This window comes from Cherax quadricarinatus, chromosome 96 (genome assembly GCF_038502225.1).
Source record: "Cherax quadricarinatus isolate ZL_2023a chromosome 96, ASM3850222v1, whole genome shotgun sequence".
Classification (NCBI taxonomy): Eukaryota; Metazoa; Arthropoda; class Malacostraca; order Decapoda; family Parastacidae; genus Cherax; species Cherax quadricarinatus.
The window spans coordinates 5,225,456-5,236,500 of record NC_091387.1 but is presented as its reverse complement, the minus strand read 5'-3'; positions in this window follow the sequence as shown (position 1 = coordinate 5,236,500).

Genomic DNA, 11,045 nt, shown 5'->3' with positions numbered 1-11,045 from the left:
CCCCTCTCCCCTCTCCTCTCTCTCTCCACTCTCTCTCCTCTCTCTCCACTCTCTCTCCACTCTCTCTCCACTCTCTCTCCCCTCTCTCTCCCCTCTCTCTCCACTCTCTCTCCACTCTCTCTCCACTCTCTCTCCCCTCTCTCTCCCCTCTCTCACTCCCTTCTTCTACCTTTCCTCTGCCCTTTCAGCTTCCCTCTCGTACGTTCCTATTCACTCTGACACTGCCTTTAGAGAGGGGCTTTCTCTTGTGATTCAAGGCCACTCAGATCACTCACAGCCCACTCAGACCACTTTCAAACCCACTCAGATCACTCACAGCCCACTCAGACCACTTTCAAACCCACTCCGATCACTCACAGCCCACTCAGACCCTTTCAAACCCACTCAGACCACTCTCAGCCAACTCAGAACACTCTCAGCCCACTCAGAACACTCTCAGCCCACAAAAACCACTTTCAGCCCAATCAGAACACTCTCTGCCCACTCAGAAAACTCCCAGCCCACTCAGAACATTCCCAGCCCACTCAGATAACTCTCAGCCCACTTAGACCACTTTCATTCTAATTTGAACACTCTCAGCCACCTCATACCACTCTCAGCCAACTCAGACCACTCTCAGCCCACTCAGAACACTCTCACCCCACTCAGAACACTCCCAGCCCACTCAGAACACTCTCAGTCTACTCAGAAGACTCTCAACCCACTCAGACCACTTTAAAACCCTCTCAAATCTCTCTCCGCCCACTCAGATCACTTTAAGCCCACTCAGATTGTTCTCAGCCAACTCAGATCACTCTCAGCCCACTCAGACCACTTTCAAACCCACTCAGATCACTCTCAGCCCAGTCATACCACATTCAAACACGCTCAGATCACTCTCAGCCCACTCAGACCACTTTCAAACCCACTCAGATCACTTTCAGCTCACTCAGACCACTTTCAGCCCATTCAGACCACTCTCAGCCCACTCAGAAAGCTCCCAGCCCACTCAGAACACTCCCAGCCCACTCAGACAACTCTCAGCCCACTTAGATCACTCTCATTCTAATTTGAACACTCTCAGCCAACTCAGACCACTCTCAGCCAACTCAAACCACTCTCAGCCCACTCAGAACACTCTCAGCCCACTCAGAACACTCTCAGCCCACTCAGAACACTCTTAGCCCGCTCAGATCACTCCCAGTCCACTTAGAACACTCTCAGTCTACTCAGAACACTCTCAGCCCACTCAGACCACTCTCAGCCCACTCAGACCACTCTCAGCCCACTCAGAACACTCACAGCCCACTCAGACCACTCTCAGCCCACTCAGACCACTCTCAGCCAACTCAGAACACTCACAGCCCACTCAGAACACTCACAGCCCACTCAGACCACTCTCAGCCCCACTCAGACCCTCTCAGCCAACTCAGAACACTCACAGCCCACTCAGACCACTCTCACCCCACTCAGAACACTCACAGCCCACTCAGACCACTCTCAGCCCACTCAGACCACTCTCAGCCCACTCAGACCACTCTCAGCCCACTCAGACCACTCTCAGCCCACTCAGAACACTCACAGCCCACTCAGACCACTCTCAGCCAACTCAGAACACTCACAGCCCACTCAGACCACTCTCAGCCCACTCAGACCACTCTCAGCCCACTCAGACCACTCTCAGCCCACTCAGAACACTCACAGCCCACTCAGACCACTCTCAGCCCACTCAGACCACTCTCAGCACTCCAGACCACTCTCAGCCCCACAGAACACTCACAGCCCTCAGACCACTCTCAGCCCACTCAGAACACTCACAGCCCACTCACACCACTCTCAGCCCACTCAGAACACTCACAGCCCACTCAGACCACTCTCAGCCCACTCAGAACACTCTCAGCACACTCAGACCACTCTCAGCACACTCAGACCACTCTCAGCCCACTCAGAACACTCACAGCCCACTCAGAACACTCTCAGCACACTCAGACCACTCTCAGCCCACTCAGACCACTCTCAGCCAACTCAGACCACTCTCAGCCCACTCAGAACACTCTCAGCCCACTCAGAACACTCTCAGCCCACTCAGAACACTCTCAGCACACTCAGACCACTCTCAGCCCACTCAGACCACTCTCAGCCAACTCAGACCACTCTCAGCCCACTCAGAACACTCTCAGCACACTCAGAACACTCTCAGCCCACTCAGAACACTCTCAGCCCACTCAGAACACTCTCAGCACACTCAGACCACTCACAGCCCACTCAGGCCACTCTCAGCCCACTCAGAACACTCACAGCCCACTCAGACCACTCTCAGCCCACTCAGAACACTCTCAGCACACTCAGAACACTCACAGCCCACTCAGACCACTCTCAGCCCACTCAGAACACTCTCAGCACACTCAGACCACTCTCAGCCCACTCAGAACACTCTCAGCACACTCAGAACACTCACAGCACACTCAGAACACTCTCAGCACACTCAGAACACTCACAGCACACTCAGACCACTCTCAGCCCACTCAGAACACTCACAGCACACTCAGACCACTCTCAGCCCACTCAGAACACTCTCAGCACACTCAGAACACTCACAGCACACTCAGAACACTCTCAGCCCACTCAGAACACTCTCAGCACACTCAGAACACTCTCAGCACACTCAGACCACTCTCAGCCCACTCAGAACACTCACAGCCCACTCAGACCACTCTCAGCCCACTCAGAACACTCACAGCCCACTCAGACCACTCTCAGCCCACTCAGAACACTCTCAGCACACTCAGACCACTCTCAGCCCACTCAGAACACTCACAGCCCACTCAGACCACTCTCAGCCCACTCAGAACACTCACAGCCCACTCACACCACTCTCAGCCCACTCAGAACACTCACAGCCCACTCAGACCACTCTCAGCCCACTCAGAACACTCTCAGCACACTCAGACCACTCTCAGCACACTCAGACCACTCTCAGCCCACTCAGAACACTCACAGCCCACTCAGAACACTCTCAGCACACTCAGACCACTCTCAGCCCACTCAGACCACTCTCAGCCAACTCAGACCACTCTCAGCCCATTCAGAACACTCTCAGCCCACTCAGAACACTCTCAGCCCACTCAGAACACTCTCAGCACACTCAGACCACTCTCAGCACACTCAGACCACTCTCAGCACACTCAGACCACTCTCAGCCCACTCAGAACACTCTCAGCACACTCAGAACACTCACAGCACACTCAGAACACTCTCAGCCCACTCAGAACACTCTCAGCACACTCAGAACACTCTCAGCACACTCAGACCACTCTCAGCCCACTCAGAACACTCTCAGCACACTCAGAACACTCACAGCACACTCAGAACACTCTCAGCACACTCAGAACACTCACAGCACACTCAGACCACTCTCAGCCCACTCAGAACACGCTCAGCACACTCAGAACACTCACAGCACACTCAGAACACTCTCAGCCCACTCAGAACACTCTCAGCACACTCAGAACACTCTCAGCACACTCAGACCACTCTCAGCCCACTCAGAACACTCTCAGCACACTCAGAACACTCACAGCACACTCAGACCACTCTCAGCCCACTCAGAACACTCTCAGCACACTCAGAACACTCACAGCACACTCAGAACACTCTCAGCCCACTCAGAACACTCTCAGCACACTCAGAACACTCTCAGCACACTCAGACCACTCTCAGCCCACTCAGAACACTCTCAGCACACTCAGAACACTCACAGCACACTCAGAACACTCTCAGCACACTCAGAACACTCACAGCACACTCAGACCACTCTCAGCCCACTCAGAACACACTCATCCCACTCTCAAGCTCTCTCTCTCTTTCCAATTTTCGCTATAATTTTATCCCATTGTAACCCATTAATGTTACAAATTTTAATTTTCGTTTAATTTTAATACCATATCCTCCCCATTTCTTCCCCATTTCCCGTCCATTTCTTCCCCATTTCCCGTCCATTTCTTCCCCATTTCCCGTCCATTTCTTCCCCATTTCCCGTCCATTTCTTCCCCATTATTACTCGAATCTTCACATTTTTTTGCCAATTTTCGCAAATTTTCCCCAATTATCGGCTCCTGATGTCCCATTATCCCAATTTTCCCCATTTTTACTGATTTTAGCCAACACTGCTCACTGAGTGGCCCTGTGACACAGTCAACGCTCACTGAGTGGCACTGTGACAGTCAACACTCACTGAGTGGCACTGTGACACAGTCAACGCTCACTGAGTGGCACTGTGGCACAGTCAACGCTCACTGAGTGGCACTGTGACACAGTCAACGCTCACTGAGTGGCACTGTGACACAGTCAACGCTCACTGAGTGGCACTGTGACACAGTCAACGCTCACTGAGTGGCACTGTGACACAGTCAACGCTCACTGAGTGGCACTGTGACACAGTCAACGCTCACTGAGTGGCACTGTGACACAGTCAACGCTCACTGAGTGGCACTGTGACACAGTCAACGCTCACTGAGTGGCACTGTGACACAGTCAACGCTCACTGAGTGGCACTGTGACACAGTCAACGCTCACTGAGTGGCCCTGTGACACAGTCAACGCTCACTGAGTGGCACTGTGACAGTCAACACTCACTGAGTGACACTGTGACACAGTCAACGCTCACTGAGTGGCACTGTGACACAGTCAACGCTCACTGAGTGGCCCTGTGACACAGTCAACGCTCACTGAGTGGCACTGTGGCACAGTCAACACTCACTGAGTGGCACTGTGACATAGTCAACACTCACTGAGTGGCACTGTGACACAGTCAACGCTCACTGAGCGGCACTGTGACATAGTCAACACTCACTGAGTGGCACTGTGACATAGTCAACGCTCACTGAGTGGCACTGTGACATAGTCAACACTCACTGAGTGGCACTGTGACACAGTCAACGCTCACTGAGTGGCACTGTGACATAGTCAACACTCACTGAGTGGCACTGTGACACAGTCAACACTCACTGAGTGGCCCTGTGACACAGTCAACGCTCACTGAGCGGCACTGTGACATAGTCAACACTCACTGAGTGGCACTGTGACACAGTCAACGCTCACTGAGTGGCACTGTGACACAGTCAACGCTCACTGAGCGGCACTGTGACATAGTCAACACTCACTGAGTGGCACTGTGACACAGTCAACGCTCACTGAGTGGCACTGTGACACAGTCAACGCTCACTGAGTGGCACTGTGGCACAGTCAACGCTCACTGAGTGGCACTGTGACACAGTCAACGCTCACTGAGTGGCACTGTGACACAGTCAACGCTCACTGAGTGGCACTGTGACACAGTCAACGCTCACTGAGTGGCACTGTGACACAGTCAACGCTCACTGAGTGGCACTGTGACACAGTCAACGCTCACTGAGTGGCACTGTGACACAGTCAACGCTCACTGAGTGGCACTGTGACACAGTCAACGCTCACTGATGGCACTGTGACACAGTCAACGCTCACTGAATGGCATTGTGACACAGTCAACGCTCACTGAGTGGCACTGTGACACGGTCAACACTCACTGAGTGGCACTGTGACACAGTCAACGCTCACTGAGTGGCACTGTGACACAGTCAACGCTCACTGAGTGGCACTGTGACAGTCAACGCTCACTGAGTGGCACTGTGACACAGTCAACGCTCATTGATGGCACTGTGACACAGTCAACGCTCACTGAATGGCATTGTGACACAGTCAACGCTCACTGAGTGGCACTGTGAGACAGTCAACGCTCACTGAGTGGCACTGTGACACAGTCAACGCTCACTGAGTGGCACTGTGACACACTCAACGCTCACTGAGTGGCACTGTGACACAGTCAACGCTCACTGAGTGGCACTGTGACACAGTCAACGCTCACTGAGTGGCACTGTGACACAGTCAACGCTCACTGAGTGGCACTGTGACACAGTCAACGCTCACCGATGGCACTGTGACACAGTCAACGCTTACTGAGTGGCACTGTGACACAGTCAACGCTCACTGAGTGGCACTATGACACAGTCAACGCTCACTGAGTGGCACTGTGACACAGTCAACGTTTACTGAGTGGCACTGTGACACAGTCAACGCTCACTGAGTGGCACTGTGACACAGTCAACGTTCACTTAGTGGCACTGTGACACAGTCAACGCTCACCGATGGCCCTGTGACACAGTCAACGCTTACTGAGTGGCACTGTGACACAGTCAACGCTCACTGAGTGGCACTATGACACAGTCAACGCTCACTGAGTGGCACTGTGACACAGTCAACGCTTACTGAGTGGCACTGTGACACAGTCAACGCTCACTGAGTGGCACTGTGACACAGTCAATGCTCACTGAGTGGCACTGTGACAGTCAACGCTAACTGAGTGGCACTGTGACACAGTCAACGCTAACTGAGTGGCACTGTGACACAGTGAACGCTCACTGAGTGGCACTGTGACACAGTCAACGCTAACTGAGTGGCACTGTGACACAGTCAACGCTCACTGAGTGACACTGTGACACAGTCAACGCTCACTGAGTGGCACTGTGACACAGTCAACGCTCACTGAGTGGCACTGTGACACAGTCAACGCTAACTGAGTGGCCCTGTGACACAGTCAATGCTCACTGAGTGACACTGTGACACAGTCAACGCTCACTGAGTGGCCCTGTGACACAGTCAACGCTCACTGAGTGGCACTGTGACACAGTCAACGCTCACTGAGTGACACTGTGACACAGTCAACACTCACTGAGTGGCACTGTGACACAGTCAACGCTCACTGAATGGCACTGTGACACAGTCAACGCTCACTGAGTGGCACTGTGACACAGTCAACACTCACTGAATGGCACTGTGACACAGTCAACACTCACTGAGTGGCACTGTGACACAGTCAACACTCATTGAGTGGCACTGTGACACAGTCAACGCTCACTGAGTGGCACTATGACAGTCAACGCTCACTGAGTGGCACTGTGACACAGTCAACGCTCACTGAGTGGCACTGTGACAGTCAACGCTCACTGAGTGGCACTGTGACACAGTAAACACTCACTGAGTGGCACTATGACACAGTCAACGCTCATTGAGTGGCACGGTGACACAGTCAACACTCACTGAATGGCACTGTGACACAGTCAACGCTCACTGAGTGGCACTGTGACACAGTCAACACTCACTGAGTGGCACTGTGACCCAGTCAACGCTCACTGAGTGGCACTGTGACACAGTCAACACTAACTGAGTGGCACTGTGACACAGTCAACGCTCACTGAGTGGCACTGTGACACAGTCAACACTGAGTGGCACTGTGACACAGTCAACGCCCACTGAGTGGCACTGTGACACAGTCAACGCTCACTGAGTGGCACTGTGACAGTCAACACTCACTGAGTGGCACTGTGACACAGTCAACGATCACTGAGTGGCACTGTGACACAGTCAACGCTCACTGAGTGGCACTGTGACAGTCAACACTCACTGAATGGCACTGTGACACAGTCAACGCTCACTGAGTGGCACTGTGACAGTCAACACTCACTGAATGGCACTGTGACACAGTCAACGCTCACTGAGCGGCACTGTGACAGTCAACACTCACTGAGTGGCACTGTGACACAGTCAACGCTCACTGAGTGGCACTGTGACACAGTCAACGCTCACTGAGTGGCACTGTGACAGTCAACACTCACTGAGTGGCACTGTGACACAGTCATCGCTCACTGAGTGACACTGTGACACAGTCAACGCTCACTGAGTGGCACTGTGACACAGTCAACGCTAACTGAGTGGCACTGTGACACAGTCAACACTCACTGAGTGGCACTGTGACACAGTCAACGCTCACTGAGTGGCCCTGTGACACAGTCAACGCTCACTGAGTGGCACTGTGATACAGTCAACACTCACTGAGTGGCACTGTGACACAGTCAACGCTCACTGAGTGGCACTGTGACACAGTCAACGCTCACTGAGTGGCACTGTGACACAGTCAACACTAACTGAGTGGCACTGTGACACAGTCAACGCCCACTGAGTGGCACTGTGACACAGTCAACGCTCACTGAGTGGCACTGTGACACAGTCAACGCTCACTGAGTGGCACTGTGACACAGTCAACGCTCACTGAGTGGCACTGTGACACAGTCAACGCTCACTGAGTGGCACTGTGACACAGTCAACGCTCACTGAGTGGCACTGTGACACAGTCAACGCTCACTGAGTGGCACTGTGACACAGTCAACGCTCACTGAGTGGCACTTCCGCTACTATTCCTAATTGCCACCATCTCAACAATTTAACAGATTACCCGAGACGTTACTTGTTCCTTGTTCACTGTTACTTTTCATATGTTTTTTTGCTCTCTGTTACTTATTACGTGTTCCTTGTTCTTTGTTCCCTGTTCCTTGCTTCCTGTTAGTTGTTCACTGTTACTTGTTACTTGTATTCTGTTCTCCGTTACTTGTACTATGTTCACTGCTACTTGTACTATGTTCACTGTTACTTGTACTATGTTCACTGTTACATGTATTCTGTTCTCTGTTACTTGTACTATGTTCACTGTTACTTGTACTCTGTTCTCTCTTACCTTTACTGTGTTCACTCTTATATTTACTGTGTTCACTGTTACTTGTACTGTGTTCACTGTTACTAGTATTGTATTCACTGTTACTAGTATTGTGTTCACTGTTACTAGTATTGTGTTCACTGTTACCAGTATTGTGTTCACTGTTACTAGTATTGTGTTCACTGTTACTTGTACTGTGTTTACTGTTACTTGTACTGTTTTTACTGTTACTTGTACTGTGTTTACTGTTACTTGTACTGTGTTCACTGTTACTTGTACTGTGTTCACTGTTACTTGTGCTGTGTTCACTGTTACTTGTACTATGTTCACTGTTACTTGTACTGTGTTCACTGTTACTTGTACTGTGTTCACTGTTACTTGTACTGTGTTCACTGTTACTTTTACTGTGTTCACTGTTACTTGTACTGTGTTCACTGTTACTTGTACTATGTTCACTGTTACTTGTACTGTGTTCACTGTTACTTGTACTGTGTTCACTGTTACTTGTACTGTGTTCACTGTTACTTGTACTGTGTTCACTGTTACTTGTACTGTGTTCACTGTTACTTGTACTGTGTTCACTGTTACTTGTACTCTGTTCACTGTTACTTGTACTGTGTTCACTGTTACTTGTACTGTGTTCACTGTTACTTGTACTCTGTTCACTGTTACTTGTACTGTGTTTACTGTTACTTGTACTATGTTCACTGTTACTTGTACTATGTTCACTGTTACATGTATTATGTTCACTGTTACTTGTACTGTGTTCACTGTTACATGTATTATGTTCACTGTTACTTGTACTGTGTTCACTGTTACTTGTACTGTGTTCACTGTTACTAGTATTGTGTTCACTGTTACTAGTATTGTGTTCACTGTTACTAGTATTGTGTTCACTGTTACTTGTACTATGTTCACTGTTACTTGTACTGTGTTCACTGTTACTAGTATTGAGTTCACTGTTACTTGTATTGTGTTCACTGTTACTTGTACTGTGTTTACTGTTACTTGTACTGTGTTCACTGTTACTTGTACTATGTTCACTGTTACTTGTATTATGTTCACTGTTACATGTATTATGTTCACTGTTACTTGTACTGAGTTCACTGTTGCTTTTTCCCTGTTCCCCGTTGCTGTTCACTGTTCCCTGTTACTTGCTCCCTGTTCCCTGTTGCTTGCTCCTTGTTTCCCGTTGCTTTTTCACTGTTCCCTGTTGTTTGTTCTCTGTTCCCTGTTGCTTGTTCACTGTTACTTGCTCCTTATTGCTTGTTCTCTGTTTCCTGTTGCTTGCTCCCAGTTTACTGTTGCTTGTTCCCTGTTGCTTGTTCCCTGTTCACTATTGCTTGTTCTCTGTTCACTGTTGCTCGTTCCCTGTTGCCTGTTCACTGTTGCTTATTCCCTTTTATATGTTGCTTTTTCCCTGTTTCCTGTTGCTTTTCAACTGCTTCCGTTGTTTGATCCCTGTTTCCTGTTGCTAGTTCCCTGTTGTTTGTTCCCTGTTTGCTGTTATTAGCTCCCCGTTCACTGTTGCTTGCCATTCAAGGCAGGTTGACCCTCCTCTCCAGCTGCCTTCCTTCCTTCCTTCCTTCCTTCCTTCCTACCTTCCTTCCTTCCTTCCTTCCTTCCTTCCTTCCTTCCTTCCTTCCTTCCTACCTTCCTTCCTTCCTTCCTTCCTTCCTTCCTACCTTCCTTCCTTCCTTCCTTCCTTCCTTCCTTCCTTCCTTCCTTCATTCCTACCTTCCTTCCTTCCTTCCTTCCTTCCTTCCTTCCTACTTTCCTTCCTTCCTGAATTCCTTCCTTCACAATTTCCTTCCTTCCTTCGTTCCTTCCTACCTTCCTACCTTCCTTCCTTCCTTCCTTCCGTCATCCCTTCCTACCTTCCTTCCTTCCTTCCTTACTTCCTATCTTCCTTCCTTCCTTCGTTCCTTCCTACCTTCCTTCCTTCCTTCCTTACTTCCTATCTTCCTTCCTTCCTTCGTTCCTTCCTACCTTCCTTTCTTCCTTCCTACCTTCCTTCCTTCCTTCCTGCATCCATTCCTTCATAATTTCTTTCCTTCCTTCTTCCTTCCTTCTTACATTTCTTCCTTCTTTCCTTCCTTTCTTCCTTCCTTCTTTCCTTCCTTCCTTCCTTCTTACCTTCCTTCTTTCCTTCATTCCTTCCTTCCTACCTTCCTTCCGTCCTACATTCCTTCCCTCCTTCGTGCCTACCTTCCTACCTTCCATCCTTTCTTCTATCCTTCCCTCCTTCCTTCCTTCCTACCTACCTTCCTTCCTTCCTTCCTTCCTTCCTTCCTTCCTTCCTACCTTCCTACCTTCCTTCCTTCCTTCCTTCCTTCCTTCCTTCCCTCCTTCCTTCCTTCCTTCCTTCCTTATTTCCTTCTTTCCTACCTTCCTTCCTTTCTACCTTCCTTCCTTCCTTCCTTCCTTCCTTCCATCCTTCCTTCCTTCCTTCCTTCCTTCCTAGCTTCCTTCCTTCATTCCT